The sequence below is a fragment of the Dipodomys spectabilis genome, unplaced genomic scaffold, assembly GCF_019054845.1.
Source record: "Dipodomys spectabilis isolate Male_0828 unplaced genomic scaffold, ASM1905484v1 ptg000623l, whole genome shotgun sequence".
Lineage (NCBI taxonomy): Eukaryota > Metazoa > Chordata > Mammalia > Rodentia > Heteromyidae > Dipodomys > Dipodomys spectabilis.
The window spans coordinates 379,210-407,052 of NW_024871300.1; the positions used below are offsets into that span (position 1 = coordinate 379,210).

General features: G+C 34.6%; 1 non-coding gene across 1 annotated transcript; it reads right to left on the reverse strand.

Moving 5' to 3' along the window:
- Positions 1-16,545: 16,545 nt before the first annotated feature.
- LOC122101075 lies at positions 16,546-16,651 on the reverse strand. The gene has a single exon (XR_006146304.1). It is a non-coding gene; the product is annotated as a U6 spliceosomal RNA (small nuclear RNA).
- Positions 16,652-27,843: the final 11,192 nt, after the last annotated feature.

Sequence of the window (27,843 nt, forward strand, 5' to 3'; positions counted from 1 at the left end):
TTATCTTCTTCCCTAACATGAACCATTATATTACTTGTCCTCAAATTCTCTTACCAGGAAAAATACTGTAGTTTTCATTAATCCTACATTTTCCTGAACCATTGTATCCTAAAACAATTTCAGATTTACATATCATCTAGTCTTTTACTTAATGCTAACTCTCAACCTAAACCTGACTGGAAAACTCTCATTAATCATTACAAGAATGATCACTGAGAAATAAATATAATGATAATGCTCTAGTTACTATTCAGGCTCACATTTTTGCTTCTACTTGTTAGTGAAAACTCAATTTTATAGTAAAACTTTCCTATTCATAACACTAATCATAATCAGAACAAAATGCTGACCCTGATTTTAGTCCAAATTATATGTCAATACTAACACTAACTAGTGTTACACTAGTTTTCATTCATCCTAACTTGATTAAATAAGCCTTCCATACATAGGTTTCAATTTTTTCCTATACCTTAGTCATATTCTAACCCTCAACTTAATCTTAACTGGAATATTGAGAATAAATATAAGCCTAATTGCAAGTAGATTCTAATATTAATAGCAATACTCTAGTTCACATTCATTCAAATTCTTACCAGGGTTATATTACAATGTACCTTCAATTTGACCCTCAATTTTTTTTCTCCTTCACTCTAACCCTAACCATGGCTGAAATCCTAACCATAACCTTAATACTAAAGGTATCCCAATTCTAAAATGTATGAAAAATGCTCATTTTGTGCAATCCTAACTGAAATTCCACAGTAATCCTCGAAATAAATTGCAGGTTTTTCTAAACCCTACAGATTTTCTCACTCTTATATGTGAACCTATCTTGTTCCATAAGAGGAATCATTATACCCATTGATCTCAAATCCTGATATTATGAAATACATTGTACTTCCATTATCCCAGATTTTCCTGAATTCCTAGAACTTAAAAAAGTTCTGCTTTACTTAACATTTAACACATTTATTTTTTTTTTCTTTTTGTCAGTCGTAGGGCTTGAACTCTGGGCCAGGGCACAATCCCTGAGTTCTTTAGCTCAAGGTGTGTGCTTGTACCACTTGAGCCACAGTACCACTTTCTGGTTTCCTGGTAGTTAATTGGAGATAAAATTCTCACAGACTTTCCTGACTGGGCTGGCTTTGAACTGCGGTCCTCAGAAATCAGCTTCCTGAGTAGGTAATGAAGCTGACATAGGGATTACAGTTAAATGTGTAAGGTAATGAGTACATTTCTTGTTGACCATTGTTACTCACTTCTTTGTTGTTGTCCAACTATCCCTTCCCTCTCCAATCTCCATTACTCTTCTCTCCCCATGGTGTAAAGTTCATTTTTAGTACAGTGTGCTGTGACTATTATTGTTGCAATAGGTCATCCTGTGTTGAACCTAAATTTGCTATTTCTCTAACCCTAGTTCTAATTCTGTCTGGTATCCTAACCCTAAGCATAATAATAATGATAGTTCAATTCCGAAGTTAACAAAAAATACTCGTTTTTGTTCTTCCTGTTAATCCTCTGTACATCTTGAATTAAGTTGCAATTTAGCTTAAATCTTCCAAATGAGTTTATATGTGCCTATATAACGATATAATTTTATGTAAAAAACAAGATCTTTGAAGGAAGGTGTAACAAAAAGGAAATAGAGGGAGTATAATCAACCGTTTTAAATATATTATGGAAAGAGAATAACGAAACTGCCGCTTCTTAAAATTAATAACCATTAATAAAATAAATAAATAAATAAATAACACACAGCCTTCCAGTGTTCTTGAAGAGAACCATGATATGTCTTGTGAAAGAAATACTTGTTCTAAACTTTGTTCATGCATAATTTATATTGTTATTAGCAAATTATTTAACTTAATGAGTAAAAATTTATCAAATAGGAATCCATGACAAAAAACATAAAACAGTTACCAAGTAATTGTTTGAGAAAAAGTTATAGTCATGAGTTTTAAGAATCTTTCTATTTCCCTACAAAGCAATGATTTAGATTTATTAATCTAGTATTTGTAGTAAGTTTAGAGAACATAATAGGCATGAAAAACACTGAACTGTACATCTTGTGTCTTGGATGAGTGATATTTTAAACATTGTCTTATTCAAATGAATACTTAGGTTTACTTTTCAAAAAAAATGAAATTTTATCTCCTTTCAGAACAAGAACTTACCCTGAAATTAAATGTATTAGTATATTCAGATATTTAAAGATAAATATTCTATGTTTGTTATGTAGCTCTACATATTCAGAATGACATGATTTTTCTATTGGTAAATGTCTAAACTCTGGGATTTTTGCTTCATCAATATAAACTGTCTCATGAGGTTTTTGTGAAGGCTCCAGTAACCATTGTGAGATTTTTGCTTCATCAATATAAATTATCACATGAGGTTTTTGTGAAGGCTCCAGTAACCAATGTGATCAAAAACATTTCCTGAATTCTAAATTTTAAATCTAATCATTTTAAGGCTTTGATTATATAAGTTATTGTCTCTTCAGAGCAACTAAAATAAATACTACTTTTTAAACATTTCACTCACATTTTAAATAATATTAACATGGGTCAAACAGAGACTAATCATTTCAAACTCACCATATTTGATGATCTCAGTGTGAAGAATGTAGAGAGTATAAGAATCTTATACTCAATAATGTTTTTGGTTTAATTAAATTAAATTATATAACTAGATTTCTAAATTGCAGGTAAATCACATGGAAATAGGAAAATAATAAAAATGATTACTTTGAGATCCTTTTCTTCTTAAATTTTTTGTGAAAATATCATACAGAGGGGTTACAATTATATGGGCAAAGTAATTAGTTCATTTCTTATCAAGCATTGTTTCCTCTTCCTTTGTTTCCCCTTTCCATGCTTACCCATCTCCACACCCTCGCCAGCCAAAGTTGTAAAATTCGTCTTTTGACATAACGTCTTGTACATCTCATTATTACAATGAGTCCAACGGTATCCCTAAAATTATGAAGCAAAAATATCTCCAGGAAATATATTTTTCAATAAAATGTTTCAATCCTTAGGTAGAGTGCATTATACTTCAATATATACTTTATCTCAAAATAGAAATTCTGCAACTAATCTAATGTATGTTTTCATGCAGAAAATTCTGTGACTTCTAGTCTTATTAAGTGATTTTAATTATATTTTTATTGTGAAATGATCCCTACTTATATTTATTACAAAGTTCTAAAATTATACAAATCATGCCTGTACATGGTAATTTACATAATTTAATACACAAACAAAGTTATCTTTTTTCTTGTCTCCCACAGGGAAAGATGAGGTGCTGAAGTATATTAAATTAAACCACTCTAACAGAGAGTCTATATGGTATGGAAATTTGCAACGTGCAGATGGGAACATGAGCACTTTCTACTTGGCTGAACAAGAATTCTTATTTCTACAGTACTTTCTTGCCATTTAATCACACAGGGAAAGCCAGAAAATTTGAAGTTCATATGAAAGAATTACATTCCTAGAAGTTGTGGCAACCCTGCTCAAAAGCTCAATCTTATCACAAATTCTTTGTGCTTGCTGGCTGATCTATTTCTCTATCACATATTTCATATTATTAAGCATATTAGTAATTCAACTGGAAGTACATGGCAGGAGACGCCTGAAATCACATCTATTACAGTGTAATATTTAGAAGAGAGGAAAAAGATTATATTGATCTCCAATTCCTCCCTTTGGCCTTCAATATACTAATCAATTGTCAAACAATCGTGTAAGATGTTAGTTTATTTTCCCTATTTAATTAGAGATTAAGCAAGTTTTTTTTTGTAGTAAAGTGATGACAGTAGTATCACAGCTCTGATATGAGCACCTCCTCCCTAACAAATAATGCTCTATGGACTGTAAATATGTAAGCCACACAAAATTCTCCCTCTGTCTGTCTCTCTTTCTCTATTTCTACTGACACACACACACACACACACACACACACAAACAGATAGAGCTGCCACCCAGACACATCAGAGATCAGTTCCATTCCTTTGTAATTATAGTTGATTGAGGCTTGCGCTTCCTTGCTTTTCTTTGCTTCAGGATCTTGCCTGGACCTGTATGTTTCCCTGAGGTAAAGTATCTTGTTCTTAGTATACTGTGTATCTTTGTGTGCTTTAGGCCAATTAAGATTACCCTGAATACAAAATCTTCATACTTGACATTCAAGTCAAACTCCATGAATTCATACTACTCTTCCAAGATTCTAGAATGTATTGGATCTAGAGACAAAAAAAACGCCCACCTTGTTATTGAAATCATGAAATAGAAGAATATCGATCAGGAACTGAGCTAAGAGAACGGAAGTATGTGGGAAAATGAAGAATGCTGTATGTGTGTTAGAGATACAGAATAATAGGCTCATTTATTGAAAACTTTTCATCCTATATTGAAAGCTCAATTTAAGCATACAGTTTTCCAGTTACTTTGCTTACCTATCACTTCTGATCACAAATTCTCTTATGAGTGTGTATAGTACCTTTGAATAAATCACACGATTTGCAGGTACTTAACATCTTAAGGAAAGACAGTCTGCTTCTACATTTTTCATTCTATGTGAAAAACCCTTATTTTTTGTTTTCCTGTTTGCGGAATAAATGCATTCCTGGAAACAGGATATTGACAGCAAATCTGAGTGTAATTTTCATTTTGTAGATTTCAAATATAATATAAACTTTGTATTGACTAGTCATTTTTTAAAAATGAGTGATATTCATGAACACAATATTTTGATGCCTTTATGTTAATTGAAAATTGCTATGTTAGTTCATGTGTCTAATTGATTTAACCATTATATTATTCATGTATAAACACTGCAATGCACTTTTTTATTTTTATGTATGAAATAGTCCCCAAAGGTTTACTTTAAAGTGATAATAGGGGAGTTGTCTTCATGTTCCAAACTTTAGATTTACTTCAGTAAAAGTACTAGAAACACATGATGTTTACTGGAGCAATATAAAAGCTGAGAACGCATTTCTAAAGAGAAAGGATTTATTGATTACAACATAGAATAGAGTAAAAAAAGGCAAGTTTCTTGCTTGAGACTGCATAAATTTCATATGAATGTAGCTCAAGATGAGACTCAAAGATAAATTCATATTTATATTACTGAGATTTATATCACAATATAAGCAATATAGATATTTTAAGGAATTGGTCATTCAAAGCCCTAGATAATTAATGGATGAAGAACGGAATTGAAAATAGCAAAGGGAAAACTATTCAACATGAAGCTATAATGATTTTATAGTACTAATATGGAAGTAATGGAGCTTTTCCCTTTCTGAAGAAGAACGTTTAGCCAGTAATTTCAATGTAAGTCATGAATTGTAATGAGTCTAAAGTCTTTCCCCCAAGATACCCAAGAGTACTATACTCATCCTCTGAAGTGTAAATAAGTAATTATTTTCATTAGCTTTGCTTAATATTAATTTACTTGTAGTAAATAGGTTTAAATGTCTTCTCTTTCTCTCAATTTAATAACATATATTTCTGTCTCTTTCTGTTTCTTCTCACAAGCCTTAAATCAATATTTCAAAGTAGCATAAGCAGGAAAACAAAATAAACTGATACAACAATCACAAATCCTGAATTATGTGAAAAAATCCACAATATAAAAAGTAAATCTGAGGAAGAGGAAAAACAATGACAGAATAACAACAGAAAATTATCCTAGCAATCTCTAATGAAACAGAGATTTAGAGTCCTAGCAGGTCCTCCACATCTCGAGGGTCACATCAAATCAGCTATAATTATAGATATGCAGCTATAAATATAGACATAATTATAGACATAGAATTCATAAGAAGATTTTATACCGTCTTCACAAGAAAACAGAAATCTATGAAAAGGTGCCAGCCAGGAATACATTGGGTAACACATTCAAAAGCACATGTGCAGTGTGGAAATAAAAGGACAACATTGAAAAAAGCAGGAACAGAAGTGTACATCAGAGAAAGCCACACCCATACACATAGAAAATTCACCATACCACTGGACAGTCCAAATGGTCACTGGAAACACAAATATTAACATCACAACATCTCACCACAACTGATTTCTATTCCTACACTTAATGGACTCGACAAAAATGCAATTCCAGAAAACACATCACAACAGGAAACCAAATCAAGACCCAGCAAATCAACCAAGAATATAGAGAGTCACCTATTAATATCATAGATCCCCCAAAAGAAAAACTCCAAATGGACAGAACAAATCAGAAAAATACAAGAACAGTGATGACAAAGTAGTATAATTCACACAGTAAATAACCAGGCATTAGAACAGACAATCAAGGATGTAGAAGATAGTTATTAAAATGTATTACGGATACTGCTGAAAAATGTGATTAATGGAAAGATAGAAAACCTCTACAAGGAAATTTGTGAACTGTGGAGAGCTGCAGGAGCCGTGCCCAAAGAAGGCGCAGCCGAAAGGCGTGGCCACGAAAGCAACATTGTAGCTGGCGCGGCTGCGACCAAAGATGGCGCTGGCTCCCGCCTTCCGTCTTCCCGGTGACAAGTGCTCTCTGTAAAAAACAACTCCTTATATGGCTATGACTTGGCTCCTAGTTTGCTTCCGTGTTTGCAGCCCTATTGGTATATGCCACGTGGCGCTTCGGGATTGGCCATCCAGGAGGCTTATAACCGGAGCGCGGGGATGGAGGGTCAGAGAAGCAGGAAGAAGTGGGCAAGAGAAGAAGGAAGAAGTGGGCAGAAGAAGCAGGAGAGAAGATGTTGTAAAAGGTCCTGAATAAACCACCTGAAAGAGGAACATGTTGTCGCGTCATCCTTGCGGGTCGAGGCGGTCGCGACAGTGAACAAGATGAGACCAACCAGTCATTAGCAAAATAATTCATGGAGATTTCAAACAGAAATATGAATAAATTCTGAGAAGTCAAGGGAGTCCAAGAATAAATGGATGCCTAGTTAAAAGATATGAGAGAAGACACAGCTAAGAAAACAACCCTTACATTTCCCCCAACCAAGCAAAAACTGTACAGAAAGTCCATACAAGACCTAAAACAAAGCTTTAATAAAGAGACAGAACCCCTAAAAAATGACCAATTAGAAGACAGGGAAATCAAAAACAAAGTCGAAAGTCTCCACAGCAAATAGATGACATAGAAGATAATCTCAGGGTCAAAGACAGAATAGATCTAACAGAAAAGAGGAACTAAACATTTAGAACAAATCCAAGAAATAAGAAATGATCTTGCCAGAACTTCAAGACTCAGTTAGAAGATCAAATTTCAGGGAGATATGTATCAGGAAGGAGAAGAGCAAGAAAATAAATGGATGGGAAGCATATTACAGAATTCTAGCAGAGAACATGACAAACATCCAAAGAGATAGGCTCATTCAAGGAAGAGAAGCCTTTAGAAACCAATCAGAATTCTAGAACTGAACAATCCACTATGATATCATAATCCATTAGAGGATTATTAAAGATCAAGGAAAGGATTCTTAAAGATGCCATAGAGAAAAGATTGATTATTTATAAAGGATATACAGTCAAAATAAGAAACAGGTTTCTTAGCTGATATGGTAAAAAGGAAAGCCTGGCATTATATATGACAAACATTAAAGGTAAACAACTACCAACCATGAATACGGTCCCAAGCCAAACTCTCCTTTACATTTAAAGGATATATAAACATATTTCATGACAAAGAAAACTTGAAACAACCTATGTCCACCATATTATCAGAATAGAATATAATCAAAAATATCCTACATAGAGAAGATCAAGAAGAAGAGGAACTAGTTACATAAAATGCTCCCTACCAGAGAACAAGGTAAATATGTTAACAGTAGATGAGGCACAGCTCCTAACAACAGGTGTATAACATAGCAGGAGTATCAGATATTTCTCTCTTAACTCTCAATATCAATAGACTTAAATTTCCAAATAGAAGACATAGATTAGATAGTAGTATCAAAAACCAAGATGCATCTATCTAGTATCTATGAGAGACACGTTATCAAATACATTCTATGAAGCTAGAATAAGACTCCTCCCCAAATCACATAGGGACTCACCAAAGAAAGAGAACTATGAACCAAACTCTTTGATAAGCATTAATGCAGAACTTCTTAATAAAATTCTAACAAACCAATTTCAGCAACTAACAAAAAAATCATATGGTATGATCAAATAAGATTCATCTTGGATATGATTTGATTCAATATTCTTGTCAATAAGCCTAATACAAACCATCAGCAGAAGCAGGGACCAGAAACACATGATCATCAATAGGGATGTAGAAATAGCTTTTAACAAGTTCCAATACACCTTTATGATTAAAAAGTCTGAGAACCTAGGAATGCATGGAACATTCTTCAATATTAAACTAAGTATGTATATGACAGAGATAATTAGCATTTACCTAAGAGTGGAAGCATGAAGACATTAACATGAGGAATGAGAAAAGGATGTCCACTGTCTACTACTCTTCAATATGGTAGTGGACTTTCTTGCAAGAACAATAGACAAGAGAAAAACATAAAGCAGATCCAAATAGGGAAGAAGCAAAACTATCCCTTTTTACAGATTAAATGACCCTGTATTTAAAGGACACTGTGGATTCCTCCCTCAAGTTAGTAAAGGTGATGCTAACCTTCAGCAATGTAGCAGGATATAAAAACCACAAGAATCAGTAGTTTTTCTCTGACCAACAATGGGAAGATCCATGCTGAAATCCAAAAAACAGCCTCATATACTAGCCTCAAAATCAAATCAAACCTAAACAAAACAAAACAACAACAACAAAACTAGGAATTAATTAATTTAACTAAAATTGTGAAGGACGTATATGTGAAAACTTTAAAAATATAAAAAGGGAAATTGAAGGAGATTCAAGAAAATAGAAAGTCTTTCAATGTTCCTTGTTGGAAGAATTAACATTTTGAAAACTGCAATACTTCCCTTAAACAATTGGCAATGCAATACTCATCAAAATCCCAACAACTTTCTTCAATGTAGAAGAGAAAGCAATGCAACTATAATACGGAATTACAAAATTACAGATGAAACAGAATGCTTAGAAATGAATTCATGGCCCTATAGTCATCTTACACACACAAACACACACACACACACACACACACACACACACACACACACACACACACACAAAATGGAATTATATTCACCCATCAGAAAGATGAATTTTCACCAGTCTAAGGAAAATGAAAGGTTTGGGAAATTATATTAAGAGCAAACAGAAAGGAATGCCGACTCAGAGCAATATAGGTTTCATGGATTCATGACTTTATTGTAACTAGAAGATGCATACAAATCTATAAGTAAACAAGACAGATTCTACCTCGTCCATTAGAATGGCCATTACTAAGAAAACTAACAATAGCAAACACTGGCATGGATGTAGCCAATTGGGAACTCTATTACACTGTTGGTGGGAAATTAAACATGTTCAACCACTGTGGAATGCAGTACGGAGTTTCCTGAAAGAGTAAATATAGATCTCCCTTAAGACCCAGTAATTCCCCTCATTGGCAGTAATCCAATAAATAACAAACAAGCTCACATGAAAGCTACCAGCATAACCATGTTCAGGGCTCAGGCCCAGAGTTCAAGGACTGGAAAAAAGTTACCACTGCTGGTATTTGTTTCCGCAAATATTTCATTACTTCAAACAGATGGATAATTTATACTGGGATTACACAAAGTATTAATGGACTAAACATTCACTTTACTTTCATATATCCAATATAATACACTTAACCCGTAATGGACAAATAAATCCAACTCTAGAAACAATGTCAGGAATATAAAATAAACCTTAATACGTATAATCTGGCACACATACAACATCATCTACTCAAAAATTCAGTCTCTCTGTAAATATTTGGTATGAAGTAATAAAAATTCAATTAATGAATATGACTTTTAAGAATCATCTGAAATAGTCCTCGTGTATATAATTTTATAGATGTCACCTAGGTAAGAATTTAACATGCATGTAGAAATCAAATTTCCACAATTTAAGCTATATGAGAGGGGTCATACCCTCGTGTACTATGCGGTGTGAATTTTACCACAGTGCTGAACCCTTCCAACTAATACCAAGTGTCATGTGCAATAATTTATTATTTGATGTTAAGATGAGTGCTAAGTGTAGAACACACTTTGAATTATTACATTAAATCACAGAAATGAAGCAATAATGATATGTTATTTGTTTAAATTCTTATGCTTCTCAATTTTACAATTCATAAATATATTATTAAAATTATTTTCACTTTCTTTTCTATAGCTGCTGAAATTAAAATTATATATTAAACATTCAATATTAGGAAATCAATAATAAGTAAACTATTATTAAAATGATATGCTATTAAACTGTGATTTGAATTATACTTCTAAAAAATTGTGATGTAAACAAGTCAATAGAATTAAGGGTGATCATTTTAAAACTTAGCAGCTTGTTATTTTTTTTATTTTATTTTTTGGGTCCGATTGTGGGTCCTAAACTCTGGGCCTTGGCGCTGTGCCTCAGCACTTCAGCTCAAGGCTAGCTGTCTACCACTTGAAATAGAGCACCACTTCTGGTTTTTTTCTTTTTGATTATGTGGTGCTGAGAATCAAACCCAGGGCCTCAGGTATGCAAGGCAAGCACTCTACCACTGAGCCACCTTCCCAACCCAGCAGCTTGTTATTTGTTTCCTAATTGTGTCATTTGTTATTCTTGGTCCAAGTCATCTCTTCATCTTAATTGTTTAGTTTTCTATTTTATCTCTATTGGTTTGCTGATTGTGTATTTTGTTTTCCCTTTTTAATGACTGACATGAGGCTGAAAATCTGTATGTTAGTTTATTACTTGCTATGTTAATGTCAAATTACTGCTTTCCACAGCTGTTCTATTCTATGATACTACAGTATTTCCCGACTCCCATCTCCTGTATTGCTGCTCTCTTATATTTTATTTTATTTTTTATTTAAATTTTATTGTCAAGGTAATGTCGAGATGGGATATAGTTACATAAGTAAGGTAATTAATTTATTTTTTTCTAACTTGTTACATTTTCCCCTATTTTTCTCCCTCTTCATTCCTAACGCCCCCCCACGATTATTTACAACATATTGTCTTGTGAGTACTACTGTTGCAAAGGTTCCCCCTTTCTCCTTTGTCTCACCATTTTGTTTTATTTTCCTTTCCCTTCCCTAGTTCAGATCAACATATTTAAAATACCCAGGGTATCAAAATCAAATACAGTGACTACAGGGGATAAACCATAGGTGGGGAAAACACAAAAGGATAAAAAGAAATCACATAGTACATTAAGAACAACAACAACAAGCCAGGCGCTGGTGGCTCATGCCTGTAATCCTAGCTACTCAGGAGGCTATCTGAGGATCGTGGTTCAAAGCCAGCCCGGGCAGGAAAGACCGTGAGACTCCTATCTCCAATAAACCACCAGAAAACCGGAAGTGGCGCTGTAGCTCAAGTGGTAGAGTGCTCACCTTGAGCTGAATAGCTGAGGGACAGCGCCCAGGCCCAGAGTTCAAGCCCCACGCCCGACAAAAAAAAAAGAACAACAACAACAAAGAACATGTCTTGGAGTTCATTTCACTTGGAATCACCTTATACGATCATATGTACATAGCTATTGAGCTATTCTACTCATCTACTAATATTATCCTTGATGTACACAATAATGCTCCCCTATTACCCAGTTATCCCACTTCTGGGCATATAACCAGGTGATCACAAACAAGGCCACAGTAAAGCTACTACTGTGTATCACAGTAATATTTACCAAAAACGACACACACACACACACACACGCACGCACACACACACACACACAAACACAGATATACACACATGGAAAAATATGCTTCCATCATAAAGAATGTGACCACCACATTTATAAGGAAATGGAAGGTCTTGGAAAAATCATATTAAGTGAAGTACCCCAGACTTAAAGAAACATAGGTCACATGGTTTCCCTTATTTGTAATAATTAATTTACATCAAGGATAATCTCATGTATTTTAATTTGACATTTTGTTCTATGTTGAGCGTGCAACATTATTGCTATATTGTTTGTTATTATTTCTGGAAATCGGCAGGTATACTTAAAGAATTACATTCATATTATCCATTATAGAAGGAAGAACAACTAAAAGAGTAACCACTACTAGGAAGAACAACTCCTACTTACTTAGATATATTCGTATGTAAGGCCAATGTTGTCCCCTGTATCCTCATTTGTACATTACAACTCTATACCTGGTCATAATGTATATCTAGTATCTTATGCATTGTGAACTAAATGCCCCAGAAGTTCCACTTTGCTTTACTTTTTAAAAAAAAATTCTGTCTTACTATTGGAGGATGGTGTGTGTGTGTGTGTGTGTGTGTGTGTGTGTGTGTGTGTGTGTGTGTGTGTGTGTGTCTGTGTGTGTGTGTTTACAAAGATCAGAACATGACATTTTTCTTCATTTCGAATACATCTTTCAGGTCATTGTAAGTTGTGGCTAATGGGAGAAGTCTCTTGTTATTTTAAAGATGAAACAAAAAGATACTTGTGCATGTACCACAGTTGTTTATTAGTATATTTGAACACTGAACTTTGATTTATATCTTGGCTGTTGATGTGAATAATGTGAATAACAATGAACTACAGATATATTTTCGAGTTACCCAGAGAGAAATAATCACATGATTGGTGGTTCAGATGATATTTCAATTATGATTTCTTTAGAAAACTGCATACTACTTTCTACAAGGAGAATATTAACCTGTATTTTGACCAAGAGTGTAGAAAATTTCCTTTTCTTCACACTCTCACCAACATTATTACCTTTTACTTAAAAGGTAATAAAGGCCAAGTTTTTACTATCTTCAGCACCCCAGACTGTCTTAAGACTGAAATCCAACCTCCTAAATGCTTGGAATTACAAACCTTTACCACCACACCTGGTTCCTTTGATTTTTTTTGGTAAGAGTTATAATAGTTATAAAGTAGTATCATAGTAATTTTGAATTACATTTCTCTAATGACTTCTGCTCACAAAGCATTAAGCCAGCACAGAAGTTGTATTAAACACAACTGGTAAACCCACTGGTGATATAGAGGGGCTTATGGAAAACATGTCTATTCAAACTTTTGTCCATTTTAAATCAAGTTTCTTCTTAATCTCATCTTTAATCTCTGTATACAAAAATAATTAATTCAAGGTAGTAAAAAGGAAAAAATTAAGCAACTCCTAACATTTTTCAATTTTCAATAACATGATATTGCTTCAATCATTTTCTGTTTATAATTGAGACTATATAACAATTTAGTTAGACCTGTTACATAGCTATATGTATTTTATTTATTTTACATTGATTGCTCTTTCCAAAGCCTGCATGTCTAATTTTGGTTTCTTTCAGTCTTAAGTAGTTCAGATTTCAATCTGAAGAATAAATGGAAGTAAGCAAACAAAAAAATACAGTTCTTCTCATCTGATAATGCCTCTACAAGAATGAGAAAGAGTTCACCTTTCTAAGAACCCTTAATTCTTAAGATAAAATTTGTTATAATGCTAATGTTATTACCATTTCAGTGTTGGGAAAAATTGTAATTAAAGGAAGTAAGTGCATGGCCCAAGACACACAGTGTTGAAGGAGATGAGTCAAATTTTCCAGAAGTCTTTCAGCAATACACAAAAGGTAGATAAATTCTCTCCATTCTCTGATACTCTCAATTCAATATTCATATTGTCCAAGGAATAATAGCATAGCAGTTATTGCGAATGGTGATTGTTTTCTGTTCCATTTTGTCTTCAACACAGACTGTGTTGGTGACATTGGGTTATCATGCACAGAGCTGAGCTTATAAATTATGGTCCAAAGACATGCAAATTTTTTCTGTCCCATAGTTCCAGTATCGGTTTTAAAAAGTTCTAAATATTTTAAATGTCATCACTTACTGTATTTTAAAAATTCAAGAATGAAAAAATTCACATATACTCAATCCAAAATGCTTTAAAACTAGGAGATGATAAAACAGGCCCCTGTGAAGTAAATTTTCTTCTACTTTTAAAATTATTCTGAAAGCCATTTGCTGGTTTGTTACACCTGTAATCCTAACTACTTGGGATACCTACTCAGGAGACTGAGATCTGTGGAAGCCAATCAGGGCAAAATAAATTCATGAGATTATTTTTCAAAAATTTTAATGAACCAGCAAAGGGCCAGGAATGGAGATGTAGCTCATACAGTAGCTCACCAATCTAGAGAGAAAGATGTAGCGACACCTTGAAGCCCTGATTTCAAACTCTGAGCATGCCAACATGCAGGAATGCACACACACTCACTTTTTCAAAATATCTTCATATCAGTATTTTGCATTAATTTCTTTGTTAACGATATTATATGGGTAAAATAGGCAAAATAAACTTCCATCTCAAAACATTTTTATACATTTTTGTTGCAAAAATACTGTACAGAGGGGTTATAGTTACATGATCAAAGTAATAAGTACATTTCCTATCAAGCATTGTTACCTCCTCCTTTGTTTTCCCCCCACCATTGCTTCCCTTCAACCTCCACAAGTACACTCCTCACACCCACAAGCCCCACCCAATATCCCCAGCCTAAATTATAAAGTTCGTTTTTCAAAATAATGTCTTGTGCATCTATTGTTATACAATGGGTCAAACTGTATTCCTATTTAAGCATGTTGTTTTTTCCATTTCCCTCCCCAAATTAGAGAAGTGTATATACAAGATGCAGATGCACCAACATCAAATAAATTGAAAACGGGGGTTATACTGTTGGAGAGGAACATATAAAAAAATCACATCTTACATTATAAATATGTGAGAAACAACAGCAAAAAAGAAAAACCACTTCTGTCTCTATCTTGGGGGTCATTTAGCTTAACATCAACTTATCTATCATATACACATAGCTTTTTCAACTTTTCTGCTTATCCCAGACATATACTAGTTATTGCAAATAAGGTATACCATGGGACCTATGTTTCTTTGGACTTGGCTTACATCAGTTAATATAATTTTTTTCCAAGTCTTTCCATTTCCTAACAAATTGGGCAATGTCATTCTTTCTGACGGAGGCATAGAATTAATATATATACATATATACATATATATGTATATATATGTAATATGTGTGTGTGTGTGTGTGTACACATATACACACAGAACATTTTCCTTTTTTGTTTTTTAGAGCAACTTAGTTTTCCACCTTCATCATTTTTTCAAATGTTTTTCTTGTGATTAAGTGGTTACATAATTTCCCAAATTTCACAATATTGTGGGATAGTGATGCTTAGTTAAAGTCACAAACACATTCTAACTTTGATGGAGCAAATTGTCTATCATGGTCTACAACATTTATGAGTTCTCTGAGCTTTGAAATAGAGTTATTTCTCCCATATGTATACTTCTTTTGTTTTGAAATATGTACATTTCTTTTGTTTTGCAGAGCATCAGCTGTTCCCTCTTTCCCACTTGTTTCCTCCTTCCCTTCAGTGACATTGAGTTGCTTATTTCATTTTGGTCAATGTCCATTGCAGCTGATGGATCCAGCTGTTGTATGTTTTTCCCTGATTACCTCTAGTTCTGTGTCATCTTCCTGGTTTCACTTCAGTGTGCACATTTGATCAGCAGAATGGGGTTACTTAGTAGTGATTCAATCAGATGAGTGGAAGTCCTTGGTTTCTTAAGTGTTGTTACTTTTGTCATATCACCTTACATTTTGGATTTAAAATCCACTTATCACGGAGACCATGTGATGTTTGTCTCTTTGCTTTTGGCTTACCTCACTCAACATGATTTCTTGTAGGTTTATTGATTTCCCTGCTAATGCCATTATTTTGTCCTTTCTAATGACTGGAAAATATTCCGTTGTGTATAGTTACCATAGTTTTTAGATCCATTCATCTCTGGTGGGACATATGGGTTGTTTTCATATCCTAGCTACTGTGAACAGTGCTGCGATAAACATGGAGGTGCATGTGTCCTTGAATATTGGTACCTGTTGTTCAGGATAGATGCCTAGAAGTGGTATGAGTGGGCCATAAGGAGCGTCAATATTTAGCTTTCTGAGGACTCACCAGACTGCTTTCCAATGTGGTTGTGTAAGTGTACATTCTCACACACACACACACACACACACACACACACACACACACACTCACACACACACACACACACACACACACACACACACACACACAGAATGTTTTCTTGATCCATTCTTCTAATAAGGGGCATCGGGGCTGGTTCCATATCTTAGCTATGGCAAATAATGCTACAATAATCATTGCTGTGGTGGTTGTTTTAGTATGGACTTGTTTGTGATCATTTGGATGAATGCCCAAAAGTGGGATTGCTGTGTAATAGGGGAGCTCTATGTGGAGTCTTTTTAGGAACCTCCAAACTGCTTTCCAAAGTGGATGAACAAGTGTACACTCACACCAAGAATGCAATAGGCTTCCCTTCTGGCCACATCCCTTCCAGCATCTGTTGTTTTAAAAATATGGAACGATTCACTAAGTTGCGTGTCATCCTTGTGCAGGGACCATGCTAATCTTCTCTGTATGTTCCAATTTTAGTGTATGTGCAGCCAAATTGAGCACAGAACATTTTTTTATATGTAAAGTGTAATTGATTTTCTTAAACTAGACAATTCAACACAAATAAGTTAAAAAGAATTGTGAAATTTTAGAACCATGTATTTCTTACATAAGCACACATTTAAGAATAAAGTCAAGATTGACATGCCAAAAACAAAATAATTCCAGATATTTGTTGTTCATGAGATGTGTAGGAAGAAGAATTCAATTATTCTACACAAGGCACCTGTCATAATGATCATTGCAGCAAATGTTAAGGTTTGTTAAAAGTTTTAATGTTTTAAATATGTTTCATTTTGGGATTTGCTTATATATGGCAAAATCAAGACTGTTTGCAGGTCATAAAATTTTTCGATAAAGTATATAATTTTTCTGGTAGCATGTACTAGTAAGTATGTACATTTCATAGTTTATAGAAACTTTACTAATGATAAGTTGCAAAGACTGTGTAAAGAAGCAGAGTGAAGAGGTAAAATTTTAAGTACACAGTTTTTGTTAAAACTTTAGGGCTCCCTTACGTTATATGTTTGTGATGAACAAATAATGATATAAGCCACATACAAATGGTGAGATGAACTATAAATAGTAATCTTAGTGGGTAAATTTAAAAGCTACTCATAGCTTTATCCAGATTTAAATGTATAAGAATATGAGAAAATAGTAAAATCAACTGTGTACACTTCAAATACTGAAAACCCTGGTAATTGTTTTCTTTTTTATTTTAGTAATCATTAATATTTAATTATTGTTTTCTTTATTTATAGCATTTTTTTCCTTGTTGTAATATAATACAAATTTTTGTGAGTAGTGATTAAGAGGTACTTTGAGAATATTATTGGGATGGCCATACCATATTTCATAGGTGCATGTGAATGTACAAAGAGCAAAACTAAAAACAAAATACTGATTAAAAATTTAATCAAGTAGAGTCTGAATCAGGAGTGTTGATAAATGTCCACACCTAAATCTTAACCCTAAGCTGAAGTAGTGTTATTACAGAATTGAGGCTACAAAATTGTTTTGTTTTGTTATGTTTTGTTTTTTTTTTGCTTTGGTTTTGTTGGTTGTGGGGCTTGAACTCTGGGTCTTGGGTACTGTCCCTCAGCTCTTCAGCTCAAGGCTAGCGCTATCACTTGATCCACAACACCACTTTCACATTTTTCTGCTTATGTCGTGCTGAGGCATGAAATCCAGGACCTCATGCATGCAAGGCAAGCACTCTACCACTGAGCCACCTTCACAGCACCTGAGAAACTGTGATTTAAAAAATCATCTGAACAATATTTGCTTTCTGCTATGGGTTATATAATGAAATATGTGAACACATTTTTATATTTTTGTGAATTGTCATACTTCTAAATTTATACTAACTGCAGCCAATTTATCCTTTTCAAAGTCAAGAAATATTTCTGAGAATTTGCTTCTGTGAAGAATGTTTTTGCATTTATAATTTCTTCTGAGTCATTTTTATTTTTTATCAAAATAATTTTATATTTTATGTTGATGAGTTATCATACATCAAATACCTTCAAATGTATATGTAGAGTCTCAAGATAGCAGTATGAATATTCTCATAAACCTCTTGTTTATCTGTTACGCACTATAAGTATTATGATATTTTTTTCTCTCTTTCACTCTCTCTCATTTCCGCTCTTTCTCTTTCATGCTCCTTGTCTGCTACTTAGAATTTCTGCTGGTCTACTATTATCCTTCAGGGTCCACTGGTTTTGTGGGAACATGATAAGGACCATCAGTTACCCTTGCATTCTTTAAGAGTTATAACAGTGACGTGAAATTATTCTTTGCCATTCTAAATGGCAAAACAACAGATCTAGGAATTCCTTTTCACTTTTAGTACTATTATAAATTTTATCTCATACGAATCATTGAGACTGATAAGATACTTTTAGCCTGGGTCCTAAAAATTCTTTTTCTTTTACAAACAACCTTTTTCTTTTATTATCAGTAAGTAATAAAAACAACGCTATCCTATGGAAAGTAGGCTGAAGTTGTTCACAGGGATGAAAAACAAGGTAATGGGGGAAGTGAGTACAAAGGATACACCTCATATAGCACAGATACTTACACTTTGTGATAAGGACAATGTGCTGGGAATTCTAGATTAAATCAATGAACACCTGATATATATGAACATATATTTATGTTTGTATATTTATTTATATATGCATATATGTGTATATCGGCCCATATATGTAAACATGAATGTTACTATACACACAAATACACACATACGTACACATATGTACACATGCACAAATGGAAAAAGACACATATATAGCAAACATAAGTTTTACTTGTTGTTCAATATGCCTTAGACAGACTGCTTGGAAATAAATGTGTTGAAGATGTATTTGTCTCTAAGAGTTCTTTTACCACTCCTCTTATCTCTTCCAACTTGTAGGTTTAGAGATATTCGACTTGAAAAATGCAGTACAAGTGATAGCAAGTCACTCAGAAATCTCAATAAGTATAGGTCATATGATGTCTCCCTGCTCACCATGGAATCCTTGCTCTTGTAGACACTCTCAACAGCCAAATTAGTAGGACAATATCCTTGTTAAGAATAAAGTTATAAGGCTTTAAATGGCATCCTTCCTTGGGCTCTTTTCCAACAGCCAGCATCAATTCTTAAGCAGATGAGTGACTCCTCAGAAGACTGGAGCGCAGGTCAAAATTTAACCAAACCATATGAAATGTCTAAAGTGAGAAATGCTGACTGAGGTTGTGCCGATGTCCTGGCAACGAAAATAAGAAAAAAGAAAGTTTTTTATGTATTAAAATTTGAGAATAATTTGTAACCTGTCAATAAATGTGTAGAACACAATTATACCAGCTCACAAAAGATGATGTGCATTTCCTTTATGTGCTTTTGGACTTGGAAAGTGTTCTTAAGTGTGTCTACACAAGTAGAATCAGCATGAAACAAGCCAGCATTTCTTCATTTAAGACACAAGGAAAGTATACAGGTTGACCCATTGTAACAATGAGATTTGCAAGATAATATTAGAGGGGGATGTAAGGAGGTGTTGGGGATGTGTGAAGGTAAGGAATAGTAGGGGAAAAACAAAGGAGGTTGTAACAATGCTCAATAAAAATGTACTCATTACCTTACTTATGTAACTGTAACCTCTGTGTACAGTATCTTTACAATAAAATATATATTAAAAACGTACAAGGAAAACTTACTTATAGCAAGTTGTATTTGTCACTCAATATAAGTAAGGTATTGGTTTTAGGAGCACAGGCATATTAAAATTTTGCAAGCTCAAATTCTCTACATAAACACAGTTTATTATTTTCATTAGAATCTGTCCACAACCTAGTGCAGTGTAATTTCTGTGAAAAAATTTTACTACATTCTATGTTTGTAATGGAAAATAAAATATTTTCACTATCAACAGATACAAATTTATTTTAGATAATTTTTGTCTGCATTTTGTGGATGGAATTGCGAGAGCTAATTTGAAAAGCACAAATTTAATCACCAAGAGCTGTTCTCAAGATGTAACAAAGATCTAATACAGCATCATTGAATGGTATGGGACTCTAAGGAGAAGTACTTGAATTGAAACATTATCAGAAAGTGTAAGCACGCAAAGACTATTTAGAAATGCAGCTGCTAGATTTCTCATGGAGAGCTTTTATAACATTTTGTGAAACACAGGTCAGAACCTCATGGAAGTGTAGACAATTTTCCTTCACCTTTCTGTCAATCTTGGTCATTATCAATCATAATATAGCTAATCTAGAATAATCTATAATAAGAAAATGCTTATGAGAAGTAGGGGAAGATGGTGGAGAAGAAGCTGGAGGCTAAACAATCTCTCACATAGAAAGCTAATTTAGTGTTCCAGTATCACACCCAGTGTGCCATCACAGTACAGAGTTTGGCTAGAGAGGGAAAATCCAGGGAAGGAGACAGATCTGAGCAGTTGCTGTAGCCATGGCTGAGGCAGCTTTGGTGGTGGCCATAGCCAACCCGCCATACCTACAACAGAGAGGTTCCAGGACAAAGGCAGCAGACACATTGGATGAGCAGATTCAACTCAACAACAGCAACAACTGAAAAGGAGCAAATGAATTAAACCATCTTAACAGGCCCATATCAAGCATTGAAATAGAAAAAGCAATAAGAGACCTCATGTCTAAGAAAAGCCCAGGACCACATGGATTTACAGCAGAATTCTACAAGGCTTTCAAAGCAGAGCTCATACAAATACTCCTCCAACTCTTCAATGAAATTGAAAGATAAATCTCAGGACCAAACTAATTCTATGAAGCCATCAAAACCCTCATCCCAAAACCATGCAGGAACTCATCAAAGAAAGAGAATTATACACCCATTACTTTGATGAACATTGATGCTAAACTTCTCAACAAAATTTTGGCCAAACAATTCAACAATTCATCCAAAACATTACATACCATGATAAAACAGGATTCAGTTCAGGGATCCAAAGATGGTTCAATATACACAAATCAATTAAATAACACCAATTTATGATGAAGTTTCTGGATAAACTAGGAATCCAGGGAACATTCCTCAATAAAATAAAGGCTGTATATGACAAACCTGCTGCCAGCATTATACTTAATTGTCAAAAAGTAAAGACATTTCCTCATAACTCAGGAACGAGACAAGGATGTCCACTCTCTCCACTTCTCTTCAATTTACTATTAGCATGCCTAGCTACAGCAATAAGAAAAGATGAAAACCGAAAAGGGATCCAAACAGGGAAAGATGAAGTAAGACACTCCCTCTTTGCAGATGACATGATCTTGTATTTAAAGAATCCCATGGATTCCACTCCCCAATTACTCATGCTGATTCAAAACTATGGCAATGTATCAGGGTATAAAATTAACCCTCAAAAATCAGTGGCTTTTCTGTATGCCAACAATAAGAAAAGCATGGCTGCAATCAGAAAAGCAACTCCATTCTTAATAACCCCACATAAAATAGAATAACATTGAATTAACTTAACCAAAGAAGTAAAGGATCTCCATGATGAAAACTTTGAAAACCTGAAAAAGGAAATCAAAATAGAACTTAGAAAGTAAAAAACTCCCTTGATCCTGGATTGGAAGGATTAACATCGTGAAAATGAGAATACTTCCCAAGGCTATCTACAAATTCAATGCAATACCTATCAATATTTCAATCTCATTCTTCAAGGAAATAGAAGAGGCAATCCACAAAGTCATATGGAATGATAAAAGGCAGTGAGTAGCATAAGCAATCCTTAATAGAAAGAACAGTGCTGGAGTAATATCAATACCAAATTTCAAACTCTACTACAAAGCCTTAGCAAACAAAACACCTTGTACTGGCACAAGAACAGACCTCAGGACCAATGGAATAGAATTGAAAACCCAGAAATGAGCCTACAGACCAATAGGTACCTAATCTTTGATAAAGGAGATAAAAAATAGAATGGAAGAAAGACAGCCTATTCAGTAAAAGTGCTGGCAAAATTGGTTAATCACTCATAGAAAACTAAAGCTATATCCTTATATATCATCCTGTACCAAATCAACTCCAAATGTATCAAAGACCTCGGAGTCAAAGCAGACACCCTGATAACATTACAGGATGGAGTAGGACATACCGTATGTCTCCTGTGAAGAGGCGGAAATTTTCTTAATAGAGACCCAGAAGCACAACAAATCAAAGAAATGTTGGGTAAATGGGATTGTATGAAATTGCAGAGCTTCTGCATGGCAAAGGACATAGCTAGCAAGATCAATAGAAAGCCCATTGATTGGGAGAAGATCTTCGCTAACCATACAATATACAAGGGTCTCATATAAAATATATGTGGAACTCAAAACATTAAATCCCCCAACAACAAATCCTAAAAGAAACAACTTCCCAATAAATAAGTGGACTAAAGACTTCAAGAGAAACTTCTCTGAAAAGGAAAGAAGGAAGGCCAACAGACACATGAAGAATTGCTCAACCTCCCAAGCCATAAAAGAAAAGCAAAACAAAACAACATTGAGATACCACCTCAAGCCATTTAGAATGGCTATAATAGAGAAGTCTAATAACAACAGATCCTTGAGTGGATGTGGCCAGAAGGGAACTTTACTCCATTGTTGGTGGGAATGAAACTTGTTCCACCACTTTGGAGTAGTATGGAGGTTCCTCAAAAGATTCCACCTAGAACTTCCCTATGACCCACCAATCTACCTTTTGGGCATTTACCCAAATGATCACAAACAAGACCATACTAGCGCTACCAACACAACTATATTTATTGCAACATTATTTACCATAGCTAAGATATGGAATCAACCCAGAAGCCCCTCAGTAGATGGATGGATCGAGAAAATGTGGTATTTAACCAAGTCCTAATCTTAGAGAGGGAAATGGTTTGGATAGAATGATAGGAGAGAGATTACAAAAAAAAGAACAAGAAAAAATGAAAAAAACAAAATTTAAATTTAAGTAGTGAAACACTTAAAAATTATGTAAGTTTAAACAAATGATATTGAGAGAAGAAAAGGATAAGATGAGAAGAAGGGATGGATTGAAAGGAGAAATGAAAACTAAAAAATAAAAATTCTTAAAATTAGTTACTTGAAAATTATATACATATAAAGAGATAATCCTGCTATTAAAAATTTAAGCCTAAGAGGTTGTGAATTGAGTAATAAATTTCTGGATTAAATGTGTACAAAATGGGGTATAAGGTCTAATAATCAACGACAGGTATATATCTGGGAATGAGCCAAACAGCAATTTTGTCACGCAAAAAAAGAAAAAGAAAAAAATGAAAAGAATACGTAAAAAGGACCAAAAATTCAGAGGAGATTAAAAAACGCATGTGCACACACACACACATACACACACACACACACACACACACACACACACACACACACGTATACACCTACAATATACATTATGGGAGGAAAATAAGATTAATAGAAAACAATTTTTAAAATTAAAAATTTTTTAAATGGTTCAAATAAGAGTTCTTTGATTGCAACAATGAGATGTACAATTCACTATGTAGAAAAACGAAATTAACAACTTTGGTGGGGGGTGGGGGAGGAGCCGGTGTGGGGAGGGGAGAAGTATGGGAAGGGATGGGAAGGGGAAACAACAAGGAGGCAAAAACGCTTGATAAGAAATATACTCGTTATCTTGCCCATGTAATGGTAACTCCTCTGTACTGTATTCTCACAATAAAAAAATAAAATTAAATTTAAAAAAGAGTTCTTTGATTTTTTTTTGGTGGGGGGGGGGGATGAGGGCAATGGGATGATTGTGTATCTCCCATGTCCATAACCAGTCTCTTGGTGGAGTCTCTGGTCTGCTTATGGTGTTTGGTTTTCCTGTGGCTTGATTGTTTTCTTAAGTCAGTTTGTTTGAGCAGGCAGAAAAATGCTTTGCCTATCCCATTGTCTTGTGATCCTCCTCCCAGGCTAGTTCAGTGGGAGGTAGATTTGCTTTGAGTATCCCAAAAGAGCGAGATGGGAGTTTCCTCTAGTTTGGAGATGCTGTGATGAGACTAGGTTATGGGTAGAGTTGAGGCCTTTCAGCAATCAGTAGCTTTTCCTTGTTGGGCTAGCTCCTGAGTCTCTCAGAGAGCCCAGCTTGGAGCCATTCTCAGGGTTTATGTTTACTGAGTTTTGTTTGTCTAGGCTGCTTTAGGGAGGGGCAGCCTCTGGCTATGTTTACCCAGTGATGAAAGTCACTCTTCAGGGGGCAGATTTTTCTCTGTCAGGGTTGGTTGACTTTCCCCTGGGTGGAGCTGAGCCTGGCAGGTCAGGGCAGGTTCCAGTGACCTGCTAAATGACTCTTGTTTTCTTCCAAGGCCTGAATTGGAGCTAGTTGCTCAGCTGGGCTTTTGTTAGTATCAAAGACAGAGATCTCCAGTGGTAGGGGACGTCCTTCCCTCCTCTGCTTCCTGAGAAGGAATGAGGAGATCAGGGTTCTACTCATGCCAGAGTCTTGTTCCTGGGCAGTTTCTGGTCTGTGATCTGCAGGATGAATATATCTGCTCCTTGTCAGTTCTTGCTTGTGTTGGGTAGAATCCGCTTGCCTGCCACATCTGGCACCTTTGTCCCAGATTCTCTCTGTAGTTATGGCTGCTAAGAGTGTGTCTGCTACCAACTCTGCCACTGCAGCCATAGCTAGCTGCATGTGTTCAGATCTCTTTCCTTGCTTGGATTTTCCCTCTCTGTCCAAACTCTCTGTATTGAGATGACACACTTGGTGTGACTCTGTAGCCTAAGACTGTTCACTGGAATACTAAAATGCTTTCTATGGGAGAGTTGTTTAGCCTTCAGCTTCTCCTCACCCATCTTCCCCTAAATCTCATGAATTTTTTATGAGTGTTTTTTTTTTTAGGGAAAAATGTCATTGGTGTTTATATTTTGTGTTGGCATAAAATGAGCCTACTATTGTCTTAATTTAATAAAATAAAATTCTCTGGCTGGGCACCAGAGGCTCATGCTTGTAATCCCAGCTACTCAGGACCCTGAGATATGAGGATCTCAGTTCAAAGACAGCCCGGGTAGCAAAGTCTGTGAGACTCGTATCTACAATAAGCCACTACAAAATCAGAAATGGCACTGTGGCTCAAGCGGTAGAGTACTCACCTTGAGCTGAAGAGTGTAGGACCATCGCCGAGGCAGAGAGTTCAAGCCCCACGACCAACCAATTAAACAAAACAAAACAACAACAACAAAAACAAAAACTCTCTGATTCTATGACAGCATAAATTTTGTGGGGAATGGTTAAGACAAGGTTGTCATTCTAAAAAAAAAATATATATATATCACCCCCCAAATAAAGGAACAATAGGAAATATATAGCAGGAAACTTATAAATCTTAATGGACTAACAGTCTGTCAGTTTGTTTTAAGTTTTTATCAAAAATGAAAGTAATACTGGATAATATTTTATTAAGACATTTAAATTTCTTTAACCCTGACATTTAAGATTCAGTTTAAAAAGAAATTCAACAGGTGACAGTGTTTTCTCCTTACTTTTCCAAAGAAATGATTATTTCAACAGTATAGTGTATAGCGCAATATAACCAGAAAGCATTTTTAAGGAAAAAAAAATCCCATTCTTTTTTTGCTTGTCTGTATTTAAAGCTGCATACCACATCTTACCCACCCTATTGTCTGTCTTCTCATTTGAAACATTTCAGTAAATGTGTCAGCCAGCAAAGTTTTACAAAATAGCATGCTTTCATTCATTGTGCTTTCCAAAATATATCTCACAAATGCCAACAACAAAACACAACTTGAAACATCTGTGGATTTTTCTATTTATGGTGCAAAGTAATCACTTTCCATAATCCTTAGAACCAACTCTTCACAGGCATTAAATGCTCTTTCACTTCCATGCTTTAGAACAGCAGCATGTAACAATGGTGTACTTGTAAATTTGTTCACCACATCTGGTTTGTTTACAGCAAGGACTGTCTTCATGGAAGATGGTAATAGATGAGTTGTGCAATTATGTAGTTTAAAAGGGCTCTGAGTTGGGGATAAAGAATATCCATTTATGTGACTAAATATTTAAATTAAATCCTATAATGTATACTCCTTCAATTTTCTGGCTAACATGTTCTACAATCTAGGTATTTTTAAAAGAAATATTGTACGTTGTTTCCTTGGTGACAACGTAATTGGAAGACTTAAAATTTTCCTATACCATGGCCATCTGAAATGAGATGGATGTACTTAGGTTAACATAATGAAATGTTGGGACAGCATTAATGTTTGAATCTTGGATGGGATTTGATTGGAATTGTGACAGGCTTTCATAGTATGAGAAGAAAAACAAAATACCATACTAATACTTTTATCTGCCACATTGTTTTATTAGTTTATTCAAACACACACATATAAACAGATACACATTATGAAGACCCAGTCAGTCTGCAAGAAAATATTTTAATAGGAATTCCATAAAATATTTAGTCTGCTGAGATCTGATTAGAATTTTAAGAAATATCTAGTGGCTTCCACCCCTGGACAAGTTATTATCATTGGTGAAGATGTTGCCATTGGATTTTAGAATGCCCCAGGAAGACCTATGTGTTTAAGAGAAATGACATTCCAATTCCTCCCAGACTGTGGAGTTCTTCTGGAGATTAAGTTCTTCAGAGTGAAACACATGAGAAAATAGACTCTCATCTTCTTTCTTCTTTTATCTTTATATCATTCTAGGTAAAAAACTTTTCTCTTTGACATACTCCCCTCCTTGATATTGTCTTGGCACTGGCCCCAAAAGCAATAAAACCAGCTGAACATACACTGAAACATTCAATCTTGTAAATCTGAGTAAGCCTTTCTGCTTAATAAATAGACAGTATCACTTATTTTGGTAGGTTATAAAGCTAACCCAAAGTTCTAGTCTTTCTAAAAATGTAGAGTATATTAAAATATGCTTCATTATAAAATATCTAACTCCATGTTGTATATTGTGTTTTTTATTCTGTTGATCCTAGCGCTTACAATCAGGACCTAATTGTAAAACTGTTTGCAATAAATAATCACATTACTTTTATGATTCCATAATTTAACTTGTTTTCCTACATATTTATAGAATATTGTAGCTATAGAAAATCAATAAATATTGAATTTTGATATAGGATTGCCTATCACTGCAAGTGTTGTCAAAATTTATCTAAACTGAAATGATTGTCATTGATATCTTTCTCAAGATTCCACATGTTTATACTTTCAGCTGACCTTTTACAAAACTCATACCCCAAACATAATTTTTAGTTTGTTCATGCCATCATAGGAACATAAATATATGGCACAAAATGTTAATTAACTTTTTCTGCTGTCATTAATGGAGTATACCTAATAGAATTAAGTATATACCCTCAGGGAAATAAGATACTTCCTTCTAAATCCAGACTTGCAGGCAGACAGAGAGACACCCACACCCACACACATACACACACACTCACACACACACACACACACACACATACTTACTACTCTGACTCAGGTTAGGTTCCAGACTTTGGGTATCAGACAATGATCTATTAATCAAACTTGCTTGTCCAGATATAAAATACATTCATAATTCCACACATACAAAAACACCATATCATTCAAAATAATGAAAATATAAAACATAACCACCCCGCTATGGGCCATCTACTCGCTGATTTCATTCATTTATGTCGATA